Consider the following 25025-nt stretch of genomic DNA (forward strand, 5'->3'; position numbering starts at 1 on the left):
GATTATCGGTTGATGAACCTGAGTTTTATTTGGCCATGTATAACAGTATCTGGCCCCCCAGTTGAAAGATACTACAGAGTGCCCCTCCAGTTGAACGATACTGGGGGAGTCCAGCTGAAAGACGCTGGGAAAAAGTGCACCTTTGCTCAGTTGAGAGACGCTGAACAGTCTAGACTGGGTGATAGGTGAGAGGCTGGCCTAACACCTTTCCTAAATGAGGGGGGTATCAGAAAGCCAGCCTCCACCTAACAGCCCAGTCAGCTTTATGTATTTGCAAAATTTATACTTACAAATACTTACTTAACTGAGAATTAAAAGAAAACCTTACACTGAAAATGGCCAATATGGGGCTCTTTTATTGCATATGCAGTTAAGTTAGAGAAAGCTGGCATTATAAAACATCTTTTTGGAATTCTGGAACAAGTTCTTCTAGAGGAAACTTGCATTTCTCTCCCTGTGCCTTGAGATGTAAATGTTCTAACAGAGGACTCAGGAACACTTATCTAGACCATTTCTAATTCCTGAGATTGAGGGGAAAAAAAAGAGAGAAAAGAGGTCTTTTTAAACTTGGCTTATTCCAACTGTTACTATAAACTAGTGAGTTTTATATTATAATACCTGATTCATGACTAAGTTTAAAAAAATGAAGCTATGAGATTTCTGATTGTGTCTGTCTGTATGTCTATGTGTGCATTGTAAATATATGTCTTTACCTCCAGCAGGTATTACCAAAACTAATTTGTAAATGAGCACTATTTAATTGGCTTAAAGAAAATTAAGCAATTATATAAACTCTCAGAAATATAAAAGAAACTAACCCAAATGAATTTCAGTTTCAAGTGAACTGAGAAATATTTAGTATTAAATTAATATTTGGCATTGAAGTCAGTTTAAGTTTGTTGGTTTAAATAACACAGCTATGCCTTTAGAGTCATCAGTAGTAAATATAATAATTTTATTGTATCTAGGTTTACTAGAAGTCAAATAAAATCTTATTATATCTGTTGCAAATATAAAATAAACTGGTATGATGAAAATTTTTATAAGTATTTAAGTGTAAATGAGAAAAAGTTTTTAGGTAAGGTCCTTAGGAATAATTATGTTTTAGGAATGTCTACTTAAAATTATTCTCTCTAGATATTTGGCGACTTGAAACTTTAGAGTTTTGTTAAATTAAGTTAAATGATTGAAGTTTATCAAATATCTAGGTGATTCCCAAATAAAATAAGATACTGAAATATTAATCACTGAACACTAGCTTTCTTTTACAGAGAGACTAAAGATATTTAGGACTATTAATAAATATGTTTCGTGCCACACAGAAATTTTCTGTAAGAAAACACATATTTTTAGAAATTATTGATATTTATGTTTGCTAATATACAGAATGCTAATGTAAAATTACTTCTTAGTTTTCACTAGAAATTAAGGTTTTTAAGAGTTGAAGATTCTAATTTAAATACGTAATTAAAGCTACTAGAAACAATAAGGGAGACATTTCAGTATACAATGAGTGTAGGATGTGTGTTTTCAGTAAAAGAAAGTATGAGAAATGAAAAAGCATTTTGTTAAGGGAAAAGAAAGTAATTTGTCTTAAAGCCTGTTATTTCTAAATAGGAAAGAACATAAGGGACAAATTAATATGCATATAGAAAGTTGTAGAAGGTTTGTGAGAGGAAAAAAGGTCTTTAGAATGGTATTCTATGTGTGGTCAGAACAGACTAAGATTAGAATAAATTTAATTGAGTTTTAATGTTAAAGGTAAAGTGGTACAAACCTGAATTTGGTTTCTCTCTCTATTAAGAAGACAAAGTTTTCTTAAAATATTGATCTTTTTTTTTTTTTTTTGCGGTACACGGGCCTCTCACTGTTGTGGCCTCTCCCGCTGTGGAGCACAGGCTCCAGACACACAGGCTCAGCGGCCATGGCTCACGGGCCCAGCCGCTCCGCGGCATGTGGGATACTCCCGGACTGAGTCACAAACCCGTGTCCCCTGCATCGGCAGGAGGACTCTCAGCCACTGCACCACCAGGGAAGCCCTGAAATCTTTTATTGTCACTCTGGTTAAGTGAATAAGCATTGTTTCACAGTGACCTATGATAGTATTTGACTAGTGTTTCAAACCATTTTGATGTTTTTTGATGAATTTCCCCAAATCAAATTCTAAAGAATTTCCTTTGACCTCTAGCTAACTTCGGGATGCTTCAAAGGGCCCCTAAGGCATTCCAAAGAGAGATGTTAAACTAATTAGTTAATTTGGCATGTTAAATTACATGGGAAGAATTGTCAAGTGAGTAATAAATCTTCTTAGTAAATAAACATTATCTAAATATTCTAGAAATTATATGGCTTTCCTAAAAATCTGCTTTGTCCTAGAAAAATGTTTTGAGTCATAATTCTAGTTATTATCTTAAAATGTTGTAGGTAACAGCAGTAACCAAGTTTCTTTCCCAATTGCATTGTAATCAGTTCTTTAACTGTGCCTTCTTAAATCTTTTGTCATTCATAGACAGTTATTGTTTTACTCTGATGCCTTTGCAAAAATCCTTCCTCTTCAAGAAGATTCATAGCAAGGACTATTTTTTTTAAGTCCACATTTCTGATACCATTCAAATCATACCACTGAACTGGGTGAGAAATTAAAGAATTCCAGTGGGAAACTTGAAATCTTCATTAAACTGTTAACTAAAAAGGATTAGTTATATAGGACTGAGTGAACTGATAAATATGGTTATCATTTTTATGGTTTCTGTCTGAAATATTACTGGCTTTTAATCTAAATTTTCCAGATATGAGGAAATACTCCCCCTCAAGCTAATAATGACTTAAACAGCAATTTGGTAAATTCTCCCTTTGTAAGCAGAATTGAAATATATATCTTTTCTCTCTACCCAATCCCTCCAGAGATTGGAAACTCTTAGGTTTCCAACAGCCTTATCAAGTGAATAAAGAAGGCCACCTCCTGACAGGTGCAGGAATCTCAAGAGACTTGGAGAATCTGGAGAAGAGAGGAATTCATCCAAATCTATAGCTATCACAGGTGGAATCTGATGACAAGCCCTTGGCCTGGCTTTCCTGGGCTAGAGAGGCCTTTTAAAAATTCAATCTGAGATTCTTTATTACAAGTTTCAGCAAAGCCAATTTTAAAAGAGCCTATGTGATTAATTACATTTATGTAAATAATCAGGCCAAGTTTATTGAAACTAGGCTTATTTTGCAAACAAATTAGTCTTTTTCTAATTTAATTTTATTTATTTTTTTTATAAAACAGGTTCTTAATAGTTATCTATTTCATACATATTGGTGTATATATGTCAATCCCAATCTCCCAATTCATCCCACCACCACCATCCCTCCCCCCACCACTTTCCCCCCTTGGTGTCCATACATTTGTTCTCTACATCTGTGACTCTATTTCTGCCCTGCAAACAGGTTCATCTGTACCATTTTTCTAGGTTCCACATACATGCGTTAATATACGATATTGGTTTTTCTCCTTCTGACTTACTTCGCTCTGTATGACAACCTCTAGATCCATCCACATCTCTACAAATGACCCAGTTCCATTCCTTTTCATGGCTGAGTAATATTCCATTGTATATATGTACCACATCTTCATCTTCTTTATCCATTCGTCTGTTGATGGGAATTTAGGTTGCTTCCATGACTAGGCTATTGTAAATAGTGTTGCAATGAACATTGGGGTGCATATGTCTTTTTGAATTATGGTTTTCTCTGGGTATATGCCCAGTAGTGGGATTGCTGGGTCATATGGTAATTCTATTTTTAGTTTTTTAAGGAACCTCCATACTTTTCTCCATAGTGGCTGTTATCAATTTACATTCCCACCATCAGTGCAAGAGGGTTGCCTTTTCTCCACACCCTCTCCAGCATTTGTTGTTTGTAGATTTTCTGATGATGCCCATTCTAACTGGTGTGAGGTGATACATCATGGTAGTTTTGATTTGCATTTCTGTAATAATTAGTGATGTTGAGCAACTTTTCATGTGTTTCTTGGTCACCTGTTGTCTTCTTTGGAGAAATGTCTATTTAGGTCTTCTGCCCATTTTTTTGATTGGGTTGTTTGCTTTTTTAATACTGAGTTGCATGAGCTGTTTATATATTTTGGAGATTAAGCCTTTGTCCATTGATTCGTTTGCAAATATTTTCTCCCATTCTGAGGGTTGCCCGCCTACCACTAAGAAAGAGGTAAGGTCATGTGGTTATACGTGGTAGATTCATCAGATAATTCAATTCATATGATTTGTTACCAAGTTCATATTGAGCACTATTAAAGTTGCTGTTGATACAGCAGGTAAAGAAGACAAACAAGTTCTCTTCTCTCGTTCTGCTAACACTTCAGTGGGGGAATGGCAGACAACACAATAAAGACAAGTAAACAGGACAATATCAGTTAAGGCAAGTTATTTGGAGAAAATAAAGTATACCACTAGAGAGTGACTGGTGCCTACATAAATAAGATGACATAGGAATATTTAAGGAGAGACTTATATGACAAGTGGGAGCCAGCCCTTCAATGAGCTGAAGAAAAAGCAGCAGAGACGAACTAAAGGAAATAGAAAAATGCCATTGCAACTGGACAGAATGCTGTGTACCTTGTGGAACTGTATTATTCTTCACAAGGAATACGTTTCCGGCTCCTCTCCACCAGAGCAAATTCAAACCTCCCATTTTCTACAAATCCTTTCCCAAATTCATAAAACCATCTAAACATTTTGCCTGTAGCCCTTTAAAATGTTTTCCCTTAAATTTTTTGAGTATATTTCAACGGTACTGGGAAACTTCATACCTAATTATATATTATGTAAACGTTTCTGCACAGCTCTCTTATGTCCTCAGAGTATATAATTATCTCTTCAAGAATGAGAATCATGTCTCTTTACATATTTTGTCCTCCATAGTGATAATCCTTATGGACATATGATATAAACAAAATAAGAATCTTGAGGCTTGTTTAAGATCTACCAGGACTTGCCATTTAACCCTGGAATTCTGACTACTCATTAGATTTTCTATCGCTAAAACAGTTTTTAAAAAAACAGGAAAGCCTCTGGCAGGTAATAATCATAGTACCTCGCACAATAGTGACACAAGTACGTTAAATAAGAGTAAAGGAGTTGAAGCTACTCAGATTGATCATATTTACCAGTGTATCCTAGAGACTTAATCCTTGGTTTAAGGACTTAAACTTGCCTCTTAACTGCTAGTTGTCAGTTCTCAGCCTTAAACTTTCAATGATTTTCCAGTGTTTTTCAATAACAATTTCCTTTCTTTATTGTCTTGCTTTTTGGCAGCAATCTCTAAACACTGGTAGTATTATACAGAAACTTACATTGTAGAGAATCTAATCTTTAAAAAAGGGGACAAAAGATTACAGGGGTTTCGTAGTTAATAAACTGAACATGTCTCAGTGATGTAATGTTGTTTTCCAAGTACAGAGACAAAACAATTATTTGAAATTGTATTCAGATCCATACACAATCATGAACAAGCATAATTGGCAGGAACAAAACGCATATAAAATGCATATAGTGGACATTTTTCTAGGTTCCACATACATGCGTTAATATACGATATTTGTTTTTCTCCTTCTGACTTACTTCGCTCTGTATGACAACCTCTAGATCCATCCACATCTCTACAAATGACCCAGTTCCATTCCTTTTCATGGCTGAGTAATATTCCATTGTATATATGTACCACATCTTCATCTTCTTTATCCATTCGTCTGTTGATGGGAATTTAGGTTGCTTCCATGACTAGGCTATTGTAAATAGTGTTGCAATGAACATTGGGGTGCATATGTCTTTTTGAATTATGGTTTTCTCTGGGTATATGCCCAGTAGTGGGATTGCTGGGTCATATGGTAATTCTATTTTTAGTTTTTTAAGGAACCTCCATACTTTTCTCCATAGTGGCTGTTATCAATTTACATTCCCACCATCAGTGCAAGAGGGTTGCCTTTTCTCCACACCCTCTCCAGCATTTGTTGTTTGTAGATTTTCTGATGATGCCCATTCTAACTGGTGTGAGGTGATACATCATGGTAGTTTTGATTTGCATTTCTGTAATAATTAGTGATGTTGAGCAACTTTTCATGTGTTTCTTGGTCACCTGTTGTCTTCTTTGGAGAAATGTCTATTTAGGTCTTCTGCCCATTTTTTTGATTGGGTTGTTTGCTTTTTTAATACTGAGTTGCATGAGCTGTTTATATATTTTGGAGATTAAGCCTTTGTCCATTGATTCGTTTGCAAATATTTTCTCCCATTCTGAGGGTTGCCCGCCTACCACTAAGAAAGAGGTAAGGTCATGTGGTTATACGTGGTAGATTCATCAGATAATTCAATTCATATGATTTGTTACCAAGTTCATATTGAGCACTATTAAAGTTGCTGTTGATACAGCAGGTAAAGAAGACAAACAAGTTCTCTTCTCTCGTTCTGCTAACACTTCAGTGGGGGAATGGCAGACAACACAATAAAGACAAGTAAACAGGACAATATCAGTTAAGGCAAGTTATTTGGAGAAAATAAAGTATACCACTAGAGAGTGACTGGTGCCTACATAAATAAGATGACATAGGAATATTTAAGGAGAGACTTATATGACAAGTGGGAGCCAGCCCTTCAATGAGCTGAAGAAAAAGCAGCAGAGACGAACTAAAGGAAATAGAAAAATGCCATTGCAACTGGACAGAATGCTGTGTACCTTGTGGAACTGTATTATTCTTCACAAGGAATACGTTTCCGGCTCCTCTCCACCAGAGCAAATTCAAACCTCCCATTTTCTACAAATCCTTTCCCAAATTCATAAAACCATCTAAACATTTTGCCTGTAGCCCTTTAAAATGTTTTCCCTTAAATTTTTTGAGTATATTTCAACGGTACTGGGAAACTTCATACCTAATTATATATTATGTAAACGTTTCTGCACAGCTCTCTTATGTCCTCAGAGTATATAATTATCTCTTCAAGAATGAGAATCATGTCTCTTTACATATTTTGTCCTCCATAGTGATAATCCTTATGGACATATGATATAAACAAAATAAGAATCTTGAGGCTTGTTTAAGATCTACCAGGACTTGCCATTTAACCCTGGAATTCTGACTACTCATTAGATTTTCTATCGCTAAAACAGTTTTTAAAAAAACAGGAAAGCCTCTGGCAGGTAATAATCATAGTACCTCGCACAATAGTGACACAAGTACGTTAAATAAGAGTAAAGGAGTTGAAGCTACTCAGATTGATCATATTTACCAGTGTATCCTAGAGACTTAATCCTTGGTTTAAGGACTTAAACTTGCCTCTTAACTGCTAGTTGTCAGTTCTCAGCCTTAAACTTTCAATGATTTTCCAGTGTTTTTCAATAACAATTTCCTTTCTTTATTGTCTTGCTTTTTGGCAGCAATCTCTAAACACTGGTAGTATTATACAGAAACTTACATTGTAGAGAATCTAATCTTTAAAAAAGGGGACAAAAGATTACAGGGGTTTCGTAGTTAATAAACTGAACATGTCTCAGTGATGTAATGTTGTTTTCCAAGTACAGAGACAAAACAATTATTTGAAATTGTATTCAGATCCATACACAATCATGAACAAGCATAATTGGCAGGAACAAAACGCATATAAAATGCATATAGTGGCAAATGGCAGTGTCTCTAAGAAAAACATTAAAGGAAAACTTTCATTCCAGTTAGTTCCCAGTGATGATTTGAGGAGACATTTTTTACCTTGAGAATCATCAAATGATAGTCAACCAAAAATGGTCTTAAGTATTAAAAAAATATTTATTCTGCTAGGTGTTTCAGGAGAGGATCTCAGGATGGTGTTTCAGGTCACTTGCCTAATTTATGGGTTGGGATGAATAGGGGAAAACCAAGAATGGGCATTCATTGAGTTGATGGGAGCCCTTGAATAAGGCAGAGAGATTCAAAATTTTGCTGCATGGACCCTCTTTAAAGATTCTATTTAGGTTTTTAAAGTCTTTAATGTAAAAGATATCTCTATTTTGTTTTTATCTGATTCCAGAAAAATAAGGGTCATGCATCTGAGATAAAATCACAGTGAGATACAGAGAATGACAAGAATGAAGTGCTTGGGAGCCCTTGATGTGGAGCTTAAAAGAGTCTAGATTGCATGGGGAAGAAGATGTGTGTTGCAGACAACTCTTGTGCCCCACTTCACCGTGCTTGGAGCCCGACCTGGAACTCCAACCTCTGCTACAGTGAGGTGACCGTCTCCACACAGCCCTCCATCGGCTGTGGCAGATGCAACCCAACAGTGCCTTTCCTTGGGTCACGTAACTACCAATTACTGCCCAGAGACTTCTCTGACACATTGAGTGTGGGACACCCTTAGGATCCTGCAAAGCATTCAGAAGTGCTGGGCACTTAATATCTGAGGAGTCAGCCTGTCCATACAGGGGTGGGAACTGACAGATAAATGCTTTTGTCTTTCATCCCCTAAGCAAACAGCTCTGACTCATTTTATAAGGCTTCTCAGAATATGTCATAGGCTTGAGTAACAGTCACCTGTTTGTTGGCCAAGTTGATATACACCCTGGAATCAGCTTTTGCATCTTTCCTCTTTTACCTGTCCTGTTCTGTGCTCCTATTCCTTAGGCTCAAATGCTCCTTACAATTATTGGCAATCAAGTCTTTGTGTCAGGCTCTTTCAGAAGGACTGAAACTAAAACAGTGGGGATATAGGGGAAGAAAGAAGGGAAAGAAGCAGGAGGAGTAAACCATGTATTGTCTCCAAAGAGTAGACAACTGATTATGTCCCAATTAAGGCTATGAGTAACTTAGAGAAAGTGAGAGGGCATTATAGGTAACTGGGATTTTCTTTGAGTTTCTAATTGACTCAGAGCACAAGCCCCAAATGCCCCATTCTACAGGGTTTCAAATGTGTTGCTTGAATGGAGAGCTAGAAAAATACATTTCCTTCTAATCCTAAGACTCTTTGCCATTATTACACACTTTATGAATTTTATTAATTTACTTAATTTATTAATTTACTTATTTATTAATTAATAGAAACCATAGGGAAACCATTATCTTCAACCTATAAGGCAATGATTCTAAGTGACAGTAATATTATTTTCTTATTTTATTCCTATTCAACAGTATATATGTATGTGTGTGTATGTGATTGTGTGTGTGTGTGTGAGAGAGAGAGAGAAAGAAAGATTTTGTTCTAGTTTAACTGTTTTTAACTAGTTCTTTGGCTATTTTTCTTTTTAAGAAAAAAAAGAGACAGTTTGATTTTGATATAATGTAGTTCATGACCCTAACATAATAATGTGGTTTGTTTTCAGTTTATGGTTGGTATAAACCCCTGCTATTAACATGAAATCTTATTTATAACCTATTTTAAACTTCTACAAGAAGCAATCTTAGATTTCTGCATTTATCAAATAAAGCATTTAACTCTCATAGATTACAACATTAGTTCGACCTACTGTGCACATTGCCAACTACTTATACTTGATTCCCCGGAAATTTAGCATCTCCATGAGATTTGGGTATAAACTCAATTTTCCTGCATTATTCCATGTCATTGACTTATAAATAAGATAAATCTTTAAATGGCAAGGTGAATTTGAGCTTTTTAGGATACTATCTGTGCACATATGTTCTTTGAAATATTTTATTTGTAATTTCATTAGACATTTCAAAATACATCAAAATGAAAACATTTTTCAGTATCTAATTTAGTTGGAACTGAAAATGAGTCCTATTTGTTTTCAGCGATGGCTTTACTTCATTAAGTCAGAATTACTTGTTTTATAATTACATGTAGAAATAAATAGCGTTTTCACAGGCTAATGAAAAAAATACTCACTCAACTTTATTCCGAATTTATTTGGCTGGCAGAAAGAAGTAATCTTTCACTTACCTTTACCATAAGAAATTAATTTCTCTTTCTCAACACAATGAAAAGCTTTAATATGAATTTCCTCAAATGAGACAAAATCATAAACAATTTTGAAGAGCAAAAGAGAAAAATGTGCTAAATATACAGCATTAAGAAATTTGAACATGAAAAAAAGTTTTACTTATAATGCCTACTCATTTTGGAATAGTTCTTCATTAAAAAATCTAAAGAGAGAAATAAAATGTCTAAATTTAAAAGATTGTGTACTTCATCAATAGTTTCTTCCTGAGAAATAGAAGTCTAATTCTAGTCTTGAATAGAAAAAAACAAACCAAAGCAAAATAACAAAACTATAAGCAACAAGAAAACTAAATCTCTCTCTCTTACACACACACATGTATGCACTCTTAGCAATAATAGAAAAAAGAAACTATGACTTCCTAAGAGCTATAATTTTGTTCCATTTATTTAACTTAACTTGCATTTATCAAGTACTTACTATGTGGCTATACTATGCTGAGTATTTTATTTAAACAGTTTCATTGAATCCTCAGAGGGCTCTGTCCTCCATGATAATGGCATATTTTACTATCTTTAATTGGGGGTGAATTTAAAATGCAACTGAAACCATCAGCACAGCTTAATTTGAAATTAGAATTGACATGATTATACTTGCTACACGTTCATCAGAATTTCCATGGGCAATAATACTAAATTGCCCCTCAGCAGATCAGTTATTCACTAGCATAATACAGCGGTTTAAAATATCTTTATTCACTACTTGGTGGGTCACTGTAGTGAACAATGTGGGGCACCACTCAGCTCCCTCCTCCAGCGACCTTGGCATTCACTCATTTCCCCACTTGCCGGGCCTGTTGGCTACTGGCAGCTCACTGCTGAGTCCCTCCGTTGCTGAGTGCTTCTTCCAAATTTGCTCCTATATCTACTGTCTCATCAAGGCAAGAGTATGACGGCCTGGCCCCCTTGCAAGTGCAGGCCCTCTTTGAAGGGCCATCCCATTCCTAGAGCTACAGCTTACCACCATGCCAACAGGACTACAGTATAAAAATCAGTGGATTGCAGCTGAAAGAGCTGCAGGATGCAGGATCCATGTAGTAAGGGTTCTAAGTGAACGTTAAGAGAAAACGTTCAAGAGAAAACGGAGCACAAAGACAACAGTGGAGGCAAAACAAGGACATTGCAGAATGTAAAGTCTCTGGAAACTACAGCTATAGCAATCATTAAACAGTCCAACTCCAAGCCAGATTAACATGAAACTTCAGACTACAGGCCTATTTACCTCAGTTCCTATTCACTGATGCACCATGTCTAGTATTCAACAAAAACTATAAAGTATGTTAAAAGGCAACAAAAACACATTCTGAAGAGGAAAAACAAGCAACAAAACCAGATTCAAATATAGTTCAGATTTTGGAATTATCAGACAGGGAATTTAAAATGACAATGATTAATATGTTAAGGGCTCTATGGAAAAAATAGATAACCTGAAAACACAGATGGTTAATTTCAGCAGAAAAACAAAAGCTCTAAGAAGGATCAAAAGGATCCAAAACCACTAAACATAAATGAAATATGCCTTTGCTGGGCTCATCAGTAGACTAAACATAGCCAAAGGAAGAATCAGTGAGTTTGAAGATTTGTCAATAGAAACTTCTCAAACTGAAATACAAAGAGAAAAAATAATGAAAAAAAAAGGACAGAACATCCAAGTACTACAGGACAAGACAATCTCAAAAGGAGTGAAACACACATAATTAGAATGTCAGATGAAGAACTAAGAAAAAACAGAGCTGCATAATTAACTGAAATATTAATGGTCAAGAATTTTAGAAAATTAATGACAGAAACCAAAACACAGATCATGGAAGTTTGGAGAACACTAAGTAAGATAAATAACAAAAATTTTACACCTGGCATATCATTTTCAAACTGCAGAAAACCAAAGACAGAGATAAAAATCTTGAGAAGAGCCAGAGGGGGTAAAAAAATATTTTACCTATAAAGAAACAGAGATAATAATTATAGTGGACTTTTTACCAAAAACCATATAAGCATGAAGAGAGTGAAGTGAAATATTTACTATTGAAAAAAAAAACCCACCGTTCTAGAATTCTAAATCCTGAGAAATTATTTTTTAAAGTGATGGAGAAATAAAGACTTTCTCAGACAAACTAAAACTAAGGGAATTCTTTGCCAGCAGAACTGCCCTTCAAGATATGTGAATAGAGTGCTTTCAAGGTTATGAAAAATGACTATGTTAGAAACTCATATCTACATAAGGAAAGGAAGAGTGTCAAAGAAGGAATAAATGAAGGTAAAATACAATCTTTTATTTTTATTACTCTTAAGCTAAAAGATAACTGTTTAAAGTAATAATAGTCTCTTGCTGCTCAAAAAGTGGTCTTGGGACCAGCAGCATTGCTCTGCTTTGGGGCTTGTTAGATATCCAAAATCTCCAGACCTACTGAATCAGAATTTTCATCTTTTGCAAAACACCCAGGTGATTTGTATGCAGGTTAAAGTTTTAGAAGCACTGATTATGAGAAAACTGAAACATTCTCCAGGATTAGATGAGGACATCTATTACTATGCATCATTCTGATGATTATCGCTATCTATTGGTAACTATCACTGGATCATATTTAGAGATAAGAAATAGTGACAACATGGCAGTATTGGCATCTTCTGGAAGTTTGAAGCAATACATCTTTATTTCTACGGGCAATCATCTTTGCAAGCTTCTAAAAATACTTTCTACCCAAAACTGCCTATAGCTGTGCCTATAGTAGATTATGCACAAACATTATATACATTCTTCCTGCTCAAATCATATTTTATATGTGGTAATACTTCAGATATATGGAGTGCATCTTCTGAATAATCACACATATGCAGAGTGGCATCAGAGTCAGAGGGAGAGTCACGTGGGTGGGGGAGTGATAAAAAACATTATAAATCACGAAATGTAGAAGAGTAGATGACCTACATAATACTCACAATATGATATCAGTGAACAATTTCCCAAATAAAAAGAAAAGGGATATTTTTAGTGAGTGGTTGTGACCAAAACGTCAAGCCACTCAGTGAACTAAGAGAGAATGGAGTCATAAGATAATAAGGAACAGGGAAAAATAAAGAAATTGCGGCATTTGACCCTCACTAATAGGTACAAATACAAGAAAGAACTGGCAGCACACACTCTGAAGAGCTGGAAGGAGGCATGAGAAAAGTTGAAAACTTATGCAGTAGAGCAAACTGCCCTGAAAACCCCAGCATCGTCAGGGGAATTGCAGAATCTTAGACTCAAAGTTCTGTAGCACCTAAGCGATCCTGAAAATGTTTGGTGAAGTAAGCAAACTACGTCCTAACACTTGACTTGCCTCAGAGAACATCGCTGCCTTTGGAAGGGCATGCTGAAGGCGGCTCTGGTGACTGATTCTCAGGCTAAGTGAACCAGAGAAACTGCCATTTATCAGGCACCCAGCCTGTTCCCCTGACACCCGGGAGCCTACACTGGCAGCAAAGCCCAGCCAATCCTCCAGAGATGCCACAGGTCTACAGCCTTTCTTTCCCGCTGAGCAGATCAAAAGGTACCCTCATTTTTGTACACTGTCACAATTTTTGCCCAAGATTTTAATAACCAAGTAACTCTGAGCCTATTCTGCTGGGTCTTAATGGCTTTTGTATTTTACATCGAGACCTCCTTTAGATGGTTGGGTGTACTTGCAAAGAAACCACCAGCAAATCACGATACTACAGAATGATATTAGGGCTTCTTAGATAGAATTCATTTCTAAATAGTGTCCCTGAAGAGTAGTATAATGCCAGATAATCCAGTCTGGAAAAAAAAAAATCTTTAAACATTCTACCCAGCAAAGATTTGCAAATCAGTTGTTGTAAGTTTAAGCAGAAGGATTTGGTTGATTTCTTGAACATGCTAATATTTTTATATGCCTTCAAAAAATCCATTTATTGATTGAAAATATTTCTTCATCCTGGATTTTTGGCATATTTTACTGGAGGTGTAGTAGATACAAACAAATGCTTTGAAAGATAAAGACACTGTTTTCTAATTGGTATGGCCGGTTATTTGTATTCCAAAGAAAAGATTCTGTCAGTAGAATGCTCTTACTATTTCAATCTGGCAAGTCCACTCTTTTGCTGCATCAACTGGTGAGCTTGCTCAGAGGAAACAGTGCTAGTACTTTGTGATATTTCCCTGTCTTGCTGTACGACCTCATTGTTCAGCCTGTAGATCTGGATGTTACTGAGAATATACAATTTTATTACAAAAGAGACTCAATGAGAAATGTAACACATTATGCAGACAACATATAAAAATATAGAACATTAAAGTGACAATCTTCAAATGTTGCTTGTACCTGGGATTCTGTTTAAATTCAAGTGTTAAGAAAAGCTTGGCGAATCTCGTTGTCTTCTTGGGTGTCAAAAGGGTGGTCATTTTTATGGTTAAAAATGGACAGACTGGATTAAAAGATGCAGAATTTCAACAGTTGGAAGAAAACTAAATGAACATTCTAAAACTGAATACACAGTCTGAAATCAAAAACTCATTTGATATGTTAAAGGGTACACTGTATTTGGAGAAAAGAACTAAAAAAAACCTGCTAGCACAAATTCTTGGAATGGTGAACACCTCTCCTTCATTTCCCATGATAAAAGGCATAGAGGACTAGAGGCACTTTCTTAGAGATATCTGGCATTCACTGTAATACAGAAGTTAGAGGTACTGCTCTTGCTTTTTTTTTTGTCTTCACAATGTGGTTTTTATTTAACAGAAAATGTGAATTCATTGTATAGCTAAGTATGTGAAGTTGTCTCTAGATCCTACAAATACTTGTATGGTCCACAGTATTCACGTCCACATTCACGTAGTCACCTCCAGTACTGAAACTATTTACTACTCTTTCTGAATAAGTTAAATCCAATCTGTCCATGTGTGTATCTATATCTTCTATATCTGTACCTATATCTGTATATTGATATCCATAGCTATCTATATCTATATAGCTATAGCTATAAAACCTCTTCCTTGAGCTTGATCTTTCTTGTGCCAATTGTGGTTTCTATTCTGGTGTCACAAAATTAAACTGATCCAGATTTTCCTTTACTGAAGGAATATATCCATCTTAATTTACTCTGTAGAAGTAGATGGAAGTTATCCAGTGATTACAATTTTACGAACCTAATTTGGAAACATTAATATTCAGTTTTTCTTTACTTCCTTTTCTTTCTTTCTTTTCCTTGCTTCCTCCCTTCCCTTTCCTTCCCTTTCTTTCTTCCCTTCCTCCCTTCCTTCCTTCCTTCCTTCCCTCTCTTTCTGTCCCTCTCTCACACACATACACACACACACGATCATCATCACCTTATTATTTCTATCACATTAAGTAAATAATAAGCAATACTAGAGAAAAATCCAAATGTAGTAATTTTTGCCATGGAAAAGGATGATATTTGTAATACAAATGTATTTATAGATAGATCTGCATTTTCATTTTCCCATGCTACCACCAAAGCCCATTTCCATAAATAATTAGAGCTAACTATCTATGATGATAAAATTATTAAAAATCATCAACATATATTATTAGGTTGTCTTTCCCACATTTTTGACTGATTTGGGACAATTCAGTGAATCATCAAGTTGGACAAATTTTTACCATTACATATGAGTGATCTAATAAATAATGCCTTAAAAGTTTATAGCATTTTATACATTTTGAAAGCTTTCATATACATTATTCCAACTACAGTGACCAATTATTTCACTGGGTTGATCCAGTGACTATTACCCAAATCAGTGAACAACGCTTTTGTTATTCAACTAGAAACAGTCAGTGATAGAAATTAAAGCTGTTTATTCTGCAAACCCAGATAGCATAACTGTATATCTTTCATTAGACAAATAATTACCTGATGCAAGGATTGCACAATCCATAATCTTATTCAAAGTTCCTTCCCCACTCCCAACACTTCATAGAGACACAATCTCATCATTGACACAAATTTCAGAATTTCCAATTTTAATCCAATGTGCCAAAAACTAAATTAATGCTACCTGCATCATTTTAAGCTTGAACCATCTTTTAAGTTGGAAACACAGTATGCCATTATTTTTAAAAGATAAGTCAGAAAGCCTGTATGGATAAAAAACTAAACAGATCTTTTATCTCTAGGTAACTAAGAGTATCCCTATGATTCTTCTACCCTTCTCTAAGGTTATATAATTTTCGCCTAATTCAATTTTGTCTTTTTAAAAATCATATAAATTTAAACCAGTGAAAATATATATCCAAGGAATAATCAGTAATACAAAGTAGAACTGTAAAACGTAGGGAAGGCAGTAACAAAAAGTATACGTTTAACTTTATCATCAAGAAAGCATGAGTTAGTGATGCAATTCACCAAGACTATCCATTACTTCTAAAGCCAATAATAGATGTGTTTGGAATCCTGTTGATGCAAGACTCATTTATGAAACTGTAACGCTTGATTCATCCAGTCATTCATTCAACAGATAGTGGCCTCCTATTAAGCCCTAAATTAAAGTACTATACTTGGGGATTGAGATGACAGAAAGATGACTGGAACTTGAATTCTGGTTCTGGTAGAAGACAGTTTAAAGCACAGAGTAATTTGAAATGTCACGGGAAGATTTTATATGAGTGAAAAAGAACAAGTCCAAAAGATTTAGTCAGTGTATTTAGCCTGGTTATGAAAGCCAATTTGGGGAGACATTTCTACAAATTATATATGTTTAAAACATCTTACAGACAAATAGTTCTACCAATGTATTAGGTCTGATAGAACCCATCTTAATAACTTATACTCTAATTGCTCATGTCCTATTCCATTCTATGATTTTTGGAAGGGGATTCTAGAGAAAAGTTGCTTTTATTTTTCTTTTCCTTTTGGCTCAACTTAATGGTTAGTACATCATCACTCAGAGTGCAAAGCCAAGGATGCAGCAGATATTCTATGAACAAGTGCTTAAAAATAAATTTAACAAATGATGCTAACGTACAAAGTACAAAGGATTCAAGCCTATGTAGGAAAAAGGAGTGAGAACCTGAAGTTTAGTTGTTAGTGGTAGAATACAGTCAGGGACACTTAGGGTGATGAGCCAGCAAATATTGTCGTGGAAACACCAGACCTGGTTAGAGATACTTTAAATCTCCCCAGAATATTTGATAATCAAAGAACAGAGCAAGTTCCTCATATGAGGGCCAGTTAATGAATGTCTGTTCCTTAGAGTCACAGGAGTTATTAAGGAATTTGAGAGCAATCTCTTTTGCCTTGTTGCAAATGGTTTCCATCTGAGAGATGTTGATAACTCTCGTCAGGTCATAAATTGATACTTAAAGACTGGATAGTATAATTGATATAAATGAAGTTTCAGATTTAGAGAGAAAAATAAATATCTGTGGAAATCATATTTGCTATAAATACAATCCCTTTATCTGTATCATACCATTATGGAAAAATCTCTATATTTCTTTAATGAGCTTGTCTCTTAAGAGAACACAGTAGTAAATTTGAAGACAAGCAATCTTTGGATCATCAAAAGAGAAAAAATGCAAGGCAAGGTTGCTCTATATTAATATGGTATTGATTCAAGTTATAATTACAGGACTGAGTAGTTCTCACTAACAAGTGGATTCATTTCCAGTTTTGGAAAATATGTATATAAAAATAGTTTATGTAATATTTTGAAATCATTAGTTGAATTGGCTCTACAGTCATCATTGGCATTGATGAAGTCTAAATGTTTAAATCCTTCTACAATTTTTTTGTCTCATTTAAAGAGTTATTAAAATCGTGAATGATTTTTAAATGTCATCATTTATCTAGAACAAATTCTAAACTAGAATTTTTAAAAAACAACTAACATATACCCACCCAAATCTAATATTGTTTCATCTGATTCAGGGCACAGTCCCTAAGTAGTTATTAAGTTATCCCTTCCAAGAAAAAAAACACAAAAAGAAATTCATCAGAATAATAGAAAAATTATAAAAAGAACCAAACATCTTTTCATTTTACCTTATTTAACATCTATGTAACAAATTTTGAGGAGCTTAAAGCCCTCCTCTGAGATATTTTCAGTGATTTTGGTAACAGACTACTGAGTTACTATAGGCAGAAGAACTGTCACACACATTTCACAATTCCACAAGGAAATTAAGGTGAAGGTAATTGGTAATATTATATAGAATCAGAGAATGAATAGAAATAACCAGATTTTGCTTAGCCTTCATAGCTAGTCATGTTTTCTCTAGGGCTAGGTATAGTTACATCAGTTCCTTTGGGGACAAGGTTCTAGGCGGAAGCTTTGCCTTTAATTTTTCTCTCTCTTTTCTTTAACAAAAAGCCAACCCAACTTAATGGAAACTGAAGGAAAAAAGAACATTTCAAACTAGCATTTCCTGCCCATAATTTTAAGGAAACATATTATACTTCAGTTCTTTAGATATAGTCAGTCCAATTTAAGATCCAAATCGCAGTGCACTGTAAAAAGGAAATATTTCATTTCTATTGTATAAGAACCGAGCTTATGGTGAGATGAAATGAAAAGATATAGTACTTAAAAACACACACACACACAAAAAATGTTCCCAAGGTTCCATGGAGAAAAGGTGAGCTAATAACAACAAAATTAGAAAGAAATCATAGTGATAGGTATGCTAACTCATAGATCTGATTCTCAAAGTATTTGCAGGTTGGAAGGAAAATTACCAGTCCTGGACCAAGGCAAAAACTTAAAAACTTTCTGGCAACATTATATACTCCATTGGTGAAGAGAAATACATCCACCTCCCCAAGGATGAGAAGTATCTCTTGAACAGCAGCAAAGTAATTACTTCCTTCTGTGAAATTAGCTCCCCTGACTGCAATCACAAAACACTAAATTAAAAGGAGGGAAGAGACAGCTTGGTTTTAGAGTCTCCAGCTATATAAAAAAGGATAGCCAGCTTCAGGAGAAAGTCCTAGACCAGAAATAGTTAGACTGAACCTAACATAGGCATATCAAGCAACAAAACTGGAAATTAATTGCTTTAACAATCAGATACAGAAAGCAAACAACCTTCCTATATTAGTTTGCTAGAGTTGCCACAAAAAAATGCCATAGATTTGGTGGCTTAAACAACAGAGATTAATTTTCTCACAATTCTAGAGACTGGAAGTCCAAGACTAAGTGCCAGGAGGGTTGTGTTCTTCTGCGTCCCCTCTCCTTAGCTTGCAGACGTCCACCCTCTGCTGCCTCTTCACATGGTTGTTCCTTTGTGTGTGCCCCTGATGTCTCTTCCTATAAGGTCACTAATCATATTGGATTAGAGCCCCACCCTAATGACCTCACTTTAACTTAATACCTCTTTAAAGACTTTAATTCCAAATAAGGTTCTATGTGAGGTACTGGGGGTTGGGACTTCAACATATGAATTTGGGGTGGACACAATACAGCCAGTAACACCTTCTTCCCCAGAAGAAAGAAAAACCTTTTACAGTAAATCATGTGATCCTGCCTTTTTCTCCTTCCTAACTTCTAATTAGTAACTTTCTAGATTTCTTTGAAATCTAGAAATAAGGTTTTAAAATCTTTTTAAGCTTGCTAAGAACATTCAAAAAAAGGCAGGTGCTATAGGAAAGTGAACCTCAACTGCCATAGAATTGAGAGATCCTTTGCTCTGCTGATTGTGGGCAATTTTTCTATACAATAGAGAGGACACTTTCACGATTAAAAAAGAGCCTATAGGCATGTTAAACAAATGTGGGTAAGTACTGAGACTGTCATGGACTCCTCATTGCATTGCAGGCAAGCATTTTGGAGGACTGACCCTAGTCCATGGGACAATTTCCATGAAGTCTAAACTAATGCCAACTCCTATTTTCCAATCTGTGTACACATAACTAGTTCAGTTACAGTGACTGATTCAGAAATGGACATATGAACTAATTTGGTCCAAGCAGGATGAAGCCCAGCATTTTTGGCTACTGGGAAAAGAAACATTCTCTTTCTTTCTGAACAATATGGTGGGCGGAAGTAATGTTTGCAACTGCAGTATTCATTTTGCTACCATGAGAAAAGTTAGTCTAAAAATGAAGCTTATGGTAGAAGAAAAAAGAGCTGATAGAATTGTAAAAAAAAAAAACAACTGAATTAGACTTAATCAGATTTTACCCAAAGCCCCCCACCTCTTGATTCTTAAATTATGTAAACTAATACTTTTGCTTTTTAAGAGAGCTTAAGCTGCGCATTCTGTGATTTGCAACCCAAACCGTCTTTACTAATATACCTTATAATTTCCAACTAACAACCTAAGTGTTGTTTGTTTTCTTTTTTATCCCTGTTGAAATCCAAGAAAAATTATAATTTTAAAAATAAAACGTGGCTAGATAATTGTAGCTATATACATCAGTAAGAGAACCAGAACTAAAAATTCAGGATTAACAGTGGGTCATTATTTGGGAAAATGATTTCACTACCCTGTGCCCTTGTACTTCTTTTATTTTTGCCAATATCCAACTCCAAGACGGATGAGTTGTAAAATACTTTAAGCTATTTATAATTATGACTTACAGAGTAATATAAAGTACCCCTTAGTATATGGAAGTAAATATTGTGTCAAACAAGATTAACCATTGGATTGCAAGCCTTTGTTCCCCTTTCTTCCACTATTCTCATTGACAACAAGTCCTGAAATAAGGTTAATGAGGTAGAAATACAGAGTTTGATAATCAAAGGCAGAAATGAAAGACAAATGTAGGAACTTCCCCTCCAGGAAAATTAAGAATTCAATCATTCCCTTTCCAGATTGAGCTTGGCTCCTGGTCATTACTAGCAAAAGAAAGTTTTCTAAAACGGGGAGGAAATAAATTCTATGGCACATAGACATAAAGACATTATACATAATTTTAAAATGACAGCAGTGATTCTAGCATTCATAATTGAAAACTATAAAGAAACTGGAAAAATGAAATTCAAGACATGGCAATAAGTGAGAGACCTTAGGAGGTAGGCAGCATTTCCCATACTCTCATTTACAAGTTACTATTTTTGTCTTGTCTGAGAGAAGACCTTTGTAGAGACCTGTAATGTGCTCGTCAATATCAGGATAAGGACAACTTTCTAGTGAAAATCATATGACTCTGTATCTTCTTAGCTCAATTCAGTCTGACTTCTCTGACTTTTCAGGATATTTCTCAATTTAATATTTAGGAAGATATGTGAAAATTATTCATCACTCTCTCTCACATTATCTACTTATAGGGACTCCTACACACTTATAAAAAATAATACTACACCATTTTTTTCTAGTATCCCCCAAATATAGATTAACGCAAGGCATCAGTCAACATTCAATGTCCTTTTGTGATTTTAGGGAGCGGGCAGGGAGAAATGAAGCAGTGGGCTCTGAGAGGGCACAAAGGACATGCCGGGTGACTTGAGAGGAATCGAGAGGGTCTGATTTGATGCTCTTCAAAAATTAATTACATGTATTTCTTTACGGAATTTGGATTCTTAAAAATTTATCCTACCAATTACTTGCCACAATTAAACACGTTCCCCCCAGCGTTACTGAGATTTAATTGACATATAACACTGTATACATTTAAGGTGTACAATGTAACGATTTGATATATATGTGTATATAACAAAATGATTGCCAAATAAAGTTAGTTAACACATCCATCACCTCACATAGTTGCAATTTTTTTTGTATGGTGAGAACTTATAAGATCTACTTTTTTTATCAACTTTTAAATATATACTATAGTTAAATACTTTTGTGAGTACCACCGTTGGATAACCAAGTAATCGATGCGAAAGGAACGATAGGCTTGTTTTAAGGCACTCTACTTTCTTTATAAATGAGAAGAACTAATGGCCTATTATATATAGATTTCTACGTTCATTTAGCATTCTTCCTAACTAGATTTCTACAGTTTACCCAGAAGGTACCCACATGCACTTTGCCTGTCCTCTGTGAGGCAAAGTTCAGCTTTCACTGAACCACACATGTGGGAATGAAAACACTTTTTATACTATTCTCTTCAGGTATGGCTTTGAATGCATTTTTAGCAACATTCTTCTGAAAGGCAATAATTCCCCATTTACGACTCTATCAACTGAATGGGCAGTAATATTAAATTATTTGTACTTGGCAGAATATTCATAGACAAAGTCACACAGCAAATCATAGTCTAAGAAGACCATACAGAGTGACTCAGGGTGCTATGACCATAAATAGGCACATAGGTAAGTCCTAATGCAGTCCCTGCATCTTCAATGGCAGTGGCTGGAGAGCATATTGTCTCAGGACATTTAAAGATAAAAAATGAGATGTAGCTCCAGCCCTCCTAGGGCTCTGGTCCAGTGAGAGAGATGGGCAGTGAAATAAGCACTTAGAAATTAATGTGAGTAGTAGCAGGAGTGGAGATGGCGTGTGTGGAAGACAAGGACATCCATGTGCATATCTAGGTAACCACTGTGGATTGAAAAAAATGCACAACCTAAAAGTTGAGAGTTATGTTTTATTCGGTGGACAAATCTGAGGACTCAAGCCCGGGACAGAGCATCTCACATAATGTTGAGAAACTGTTCTGAAGAGGCAAGGATGTGGGGGGAGCCAGGATATATAGGAGTATTTGCAACAGAAGACCAGGGAGTTGGAAAATCAAAAGATTATTGTTAACAAAAGAAAACCAGATAACTCAAGTTAAGGAATTTAGTGCTTTTCTATGTATGGGAAGATGCAAGAGTCTGGGCTCACTGAAATCCTTCCTTTGATATGCACCTCAGCTATCTGGGGGCAGTATCCTGTGTTTTCCCATCCTGAGTCTCCTCAGGGTGCACCGTCAGGTGTGGCTGTAAGGCTGAAGCCCGTTAGTCTAGTCTCCATCCCAAGTTCCCTCAGGGCTCACCCTCCAGGCAGCTGTAATGTGATGGCTCGATGGCGGCACCATCCTTTGGTTACTGATGTGGCAGCAAATTTTTTAGTTCTCACTATTCAAATCTGAACTTCAGGGATCAGACCTGAGTTGAATGTATAGACCTGGGTGTCACCAGCATACACAGTGTGTAATTGCTAAAACCATGACAGAGGAAGACGATGACCCATTGAAGGGCCAGTATCCAAACAGAGAATCCTGGGCGGCACCAGACTTTAAAATACAGGCTCTTTCCCTGTGGTTTCTCAAAACATTATACTGATCTCACCCTAAGTAAAGATGGGAATGGTTTCAATGTCAATAAATATATCTAATAATTTTTCAACAGGCTTTGGCATAATGTGGACCTGTGAATAAGAGTGCCCTTTGATCTTTTATGAATGCTTCTCAACTTCGTCTCTCTAATTCATTGCTTGTATTTTTCAAGATTGTTACTGTTTTCTATCTCCAATTATGAAGCTTGAGCGATCCTTTCTTTTTTTTATAAGAAGCTGGCTCTGGTGATTAAAAATAGTTTCAAAGCTCACAGTTATGTCTCAATTATGTAACTCCTTTTATATCTTTGGTTGCTTCCTGGAGAAAGCAAAAGGATAAATTACTCCTTAGGTCCAGAATCTCCTGGTTGGAACTCAAAGCTCATGATTGATGAAGATAGTGAATCTGTATATAACAAGACTCTGTTCATTGCTTTGTGTAACAGGTCTCTTGAGAATTTAGGGGAGTTTTGTTCTGCATAACTTGTGCTCTGAGGCCATTTTCAGTACCCTGAAGCAAATAGGAAGGCAAGATTGATGCGTTTACCTGATAAAATATTTCAGAAGACTAGTCCCCTTAAAGTTTGTCTGCATTTGATCTGATAACAGGCAAACAATTTCACTTCACCTTAGGAAGCAAAGACAAGAAAAGAAAGTATAATTTCTCTCATTCTCTTTGACAGATTTTCTTTTCTCTCTGTTAAAATGAGATTATCTCCTTCAGACAGTGTAATATATTTGGGGGAAAAAGTCCCAAATTTCTATTATATATACTCTATGACCAGACCCATGGAATGAGGCTCATCTGAAGTAGAAGTTACCCCAAGGATAACTCACTATCAAGTTTATTCAAAGCAGTTAAGCCTCAAGGAAGCAGGGCTCTCCTCACTTTCCTTTAGAGTCTAAATTTAACAACTATTTCAGCCTTCAAATGACTTTAGGTTAAAACGTTTTCTTGTTGTTACCAAGCCTGCTGACTTTGAAAATCATATATCCAAAATATCAATTAGTGTTCTATGTGATATCTGCAAATCTAAATTATGGAATCAAACTTTTCCTTTCTGTAGCCACATTGATAAAGATAAGGTCATTAGAAAGCTGATATCAGTGGCACAGCTCAAATCTCAAGATGAATTAAGTACCTTACTATTATAAAACTTCAAAATTTAAAACAGGAACAAAGTGGGAGTTGTCCAAGTGTTACCTTGCCTTTTACTCCAATCCTAGGGAATTACGTGCTCCAACGTAATACAGAAAGGTATATTCTCAAGTAAAGAAAGGTTTTAACTGATCATGTATCTGGAGTATTCTGCAAACAGGTAGGTGGTCCTTGTTTTGTGTGCTGCAGGTGGAGTACAGGTCAATTTTCAGTGGCTCATGGATTAGGTGCTACTCTGAGCTGTTGGTGTTGGCACCACCCCCTTCAAGCCATCCTAGACACGGCTGCCAGAATAAATCCCCAAAGAGCAGCTCTTGTGTTGTCATTCCCTTTCTCATAATACTCCATGCCCGTCCAAGGCCGACGATCACAGGCTATGACAGGTATCCAAAGAGCTCCATCATCTGGGGCATTATTGTCCACTGTTCTCTTTGACATACTTGGGTGAAACAAGCACTCCGCTCAGTAAGTGCCTCACACCTCCCCCACCTCGGGCTTTTCCTCACATTGCGGTCTCTACTTGGAATGCTTGATTCAGTTCCCCACCCCCCAATTCTCACACTTTGATAGTCCAGCCTATCAAAAATGCTACTTTCTATACAATGACTTCTTTTAATATAAAACTGCAACATCTTTAATTCAGATTTTGTTTGGCATAAGAAAATACAGATTTTAATATATGACAATGAATATGCCCTCTAACAATGCATACATAAG

This window comes from Neophocaena asiaeorientalis, unplaced genomic scaffold (assembly GCF_003031525.2).
Source record: "Neophocaena asiaeorientalis asiaeorientalis breed wild unplaced genomic scaffold, Neophocaena_asiaeorientalis_V1.1 scaffold505, whole genome shotgun sequence".
NCBI classification, from domain to species: domain Eukaryota; kingdom Metazoa; phylum Chordata; class Mammalia; order Artiodactyla; family Phocoenidae; genus Neophocaena; species Neophocaena asiaeorientalis.